Consider the following 4,203-nt stretch of genomic DNA (forward strand, 5'->3'; position numbering starts at 1 on the left):
AGTACATAAATTATTACTATTATACACAATTTTTAATGACTTAAAGGCGTATACGGAAGTTTTATGTAGTAAGTAAATTACAACAATGGGTTTAATACATGCTAATATGAGGTTTTTTGAAATTTTCAGTTTCACTTATAGATTATTTCAGCTGTATTCAGTTCCGTCATTGTCAGCTGAGAGGAGGTTACTGCAAAATAAAGCATGCTTTAGGTTTTCAAATAACGCTTGCTGTAGTACTACAGTGTCTGTTTTAAATTTGATATACAGGTAGGTATTCGAAGTAACTGAAAAAAAAATTATTATTATTCTGTGTCGTGTAGCATATTTTTGTATAACTGAGTCATTATTATACTTATTCATAGACAATGTATGGCGAATTCATACTTCAATGTTGAATGAATCAATGTATTCATTTATATGTGTTCATTATATACATCAATATCTTTACTGGCCATTTAGAATTTGATATACATAGAACTTCAACACAAAACGAGAGATTTATCCTATTTCATTCAATTCATCCCCATTCACAAAAAAGAGCAGTTTTTCACACTTTAATACACAGTTTCTTACATAATAATTTATCAACGTAAATTTATAAGAATAATTAAAGAAAATTAAAAAAATTTCGTTATTTAATGGCTACATAGCTCAAATTATTGAGAACATGATAAAAAAGAAAAAGAAAATTACTGAAAGAAATTCTAGAACAACTCTATATCAGACTAAACGCAAAGAACCTAAAAATGGTTCTATGTTTTTACAAAAATTTAAGTAAAGAAATTTCTAAAAGTTTTAAAAATCATGCCAATAGAATGTATGCTCAAATGAAATTATAAAAAAGAAATTATGAAATCCAAAGAATAAAATAGATGATGCTAAAAAGTCTGGAACCTATCAAATTAATTGTGACAACTGCAAATTTATATACATTGACTAAACAAAAAGGAAGATAAAAAAGATAGTCAAGGAATATACAGCATGACTGAAATATATAAGAGGAAAGATCGGCAATGGTAAAATGCACTGCCTTTCACAAGTAAAATTATTAAAAGAATAACAAAATAAAAATTCCTTGATGCTTACGAAACGTTTTTATAGAAAGGAATCAAAATGGTTTATTAAACAAAGAGCCTGGAACTTTAAAACATTCACCGTTACCGCCTTTAATCTGATTAAATAAAAATGTTGTCATGTATAGAAGACATATTTCCTGGTCTTTAAAATGTTATATCTATTTTATTGTGTTTTTCATTATATGGGTTTTTAATTAAGTTTAAAATTGTTTATATTATTAATATAACTACTTTTGTATCAGTTTTTTGGCTCTGATGATGTGTTCATTGAACACGAAAGGCCTTACAAAAATAAAATTTCATAATTATTGGAGTGGATAATTATTTGTTTATACTGTACATTATGTGTAAATATGTTTGTAAAAAGGGACAATTAATTTATATTCATGCAAGAACAATAATGCACTTTACCACACATTCATTACGATTAAAAAGCTGCTGATTAATAAAAAAAAATTATTAGTATTAAAGGTGCTGGCAGAACATAACGAAAGTTTTACCAACCTATCTAAAAATTTAACTCTCTTTCTTTTTTGTAGCTTACACACATCATTATTCTCCGTGTTAAGCATTAAATATAATTTATTCAGCACTATGTTTTTCGTAGCTATCGTGGCTATCTACGAGTATAAATATTTTGTAATAATGTCAAACAAAATTTGTCCTGATTGACCGACTGACGGATTCATCACCGGCCAGCAAAAAACCATGAAGGATAAAGTTATAGAATTTGATATAACGGTTTATCTTGTATCCTAGAGGCGTACTAAGAAATATTTTTTTTTATTCGGCCGCAGGACCCAACCCCTCAAAAGTTTCAAAGATTCCCATGAGAAATTCATTCAATAAATAATTTTTTTTATATAAACTGTTTTAATGTCATCAGTTGTTTCATGTGAACGATTTTCGGTAATAAATACATGAAAAGATAGAATGTGATAGTATAATTCATTCAATATAAATGCTTTTTAATGCGGTTCGAAAGGACGATATTTTATTTATACGTTTCTATTCCTATACTTAAACATTAATCATAGTTGTATATTATCAGATAATGATGTCTGGACGAATTATATTTGTCTTGTTTCTAAATATTCTTAATGAATAAACTTTGATTTTTATCGAAAGGAAAATTTGAATTATCCTCCATAGTTAAATTTTAAACTAAATATGTCTAGGGTATCGGGAAGAGTAGTGTACTGTAAACTAATATCAACAGTAGCCAAAGGAAGAATAAGAGAGAAGAGTAATAACGAAACTCAATAGAGCGAGTCTATCCTTACTGAAGAACTGAAGAACATTGAAGAACAAAGCGAGCACAGTGAGTCTTTGACTATAGCAAATGGAATCACAAACAATGCGCCAGACACAAGGTGCAATATTGTTAGAGTGGAGAAATCTGAATGAGGCTGCGAGTCTTTCTTTGCACTGATTTTGGAAACGCTATTGATCAGGTTTATACAAATTTATATTGTTCCTAGACTGAACCAAGAAATAAGATGATATATAGACATAGATTAGAGGGCAAAGACTCGAAATTGTATCGGAGAAACCCGGAGGCAGCAAAACAAGTTAATTTTTCATTTGGAGATTTAATTTAATTGTAAATATTATAGGTGTTACCGATTATATTTTTGTTTTCCAATCATGTAAACGTTATTCGTACGATTGAATTGAAAGTTTGAACAAATACGGAAATAATATTTTTCTCAAATATACCTTAATTTGTTTCTAAATTCATGTGACTCATAGGAGTCATAAAACACCTTCATATGACAGGTAGTGAGACTAAGAATAATAAACGACCGCGACTTTAGAACTCCACACTGTATATTAATGGAATAATATTCTATATTTACTATTGACTATAGAAATATACACGTTCTATTAATAAACGGTTTTCATAGAATCATCATTTTAAATTTTCTCAATATTAAAAAATTGTATTCCTCGTAAACTTACTTGCCAATTTGACAATAGTTCCTTTTTAAGAGATCGAAAAATTATTTATGAGCAATCTTCTCTTATGTAATTTTTCCACAAATAATCCTCATTTATCCAATTTATTTAGAAAAGGTAATATTCCTAAGTATTGTCAACACCCAAAATAAAATATAAATTTTATATATATATAGGGAACGATATGTTACTAAATAATTCCCTAATTAAGAAATTAAAGATATATAATTAGTCAAAATAATAGTATTGTATTTACAGAGAGAGGATGATAACTCTTTATAATAATGACCAAAACAAAACAGGTGGTTATATTTTTAAATCAGCTGACCAGCTGACACTACATGAGCCCCCTAGGGGAACTGGAAGTCAGGGATCAAGCCGTAAACGCACATTGCGACCAAATCTGGTAGCGTACTCTGGTGTTGCGTTGTCCGGGTCTGCAGCAGGTGTACCGATGCTGGGTACCGGTGTGTAGGCGCTTCTTGGTTGAGGCTTTGGGGAAGGGTCAGGTAGGATGTAAGCAGGCTTCACTCTGTCAATGCTTACTTTAGAGCTTCTATCTGCGATCTGGATGGTCATAGTTTTGTCGTCACGGCTGAGCACTTTGTGAGGTCCGCTGTAGGGAGGTTGCAGGGCTCGACGCACAGTATCGTCACGTAAGAAAACATGAGTGCATGTTGATAATTCCTGGAAGACAAATGTCTGAGGTTTGCTGTGAGCTGAGCCAGAGAGAGGTTGAAGGCGAGATGTTTGACGTTGCAGCCTGACAACAAGGTCAGAGATGTCTTCACTGCGTCCCAACCCCGGAGGGCTGGCAAGGAGTGATCCAGGTAGACGTAAGGGTTCTCCGTATACTAGTTCAGCAGAGGACGTTGTTAAATCTTCTCTGTATACGTTTCGGATACCAAGCAGTACTAGAGGGAGGGCTTGGAGCCAGCTTGATTCCGGGTGACAGATGATGTCCCCTTTTAGATGACGGTGAAAACGTTCGACCATCCCATTGGGTTGTGGGTGATAACTGGTGGTCCGTAGACGTTCAATCCCAAATGTAGAGGTGAGACGTTTGAAAAGTCCAGATTCGAATTGACGACCTTGATCCGTTGCGATACGTTCTGGGCATCCAAAACGGGATATCCAACAGTTCACCAAAGCTTCAGCGACTTCC

This window comes from Homalodisca vitripennis, unplaced genomic scaffold (assembly GCF_021130785.1).
Source record: "Homalodisca vitripennis isolate AUS2020 unplaced genomic scaffold, UT_GWSS_2.1 ScUCBcl_21;HRSCAF=574, whole genome shotgun sequence".
NCBI lineage: Eukaryota > Metazoa > Arthropoda > Insecta > Hemiptera > Cicadellidae > Homalodisca > Homalodisca vitripennis.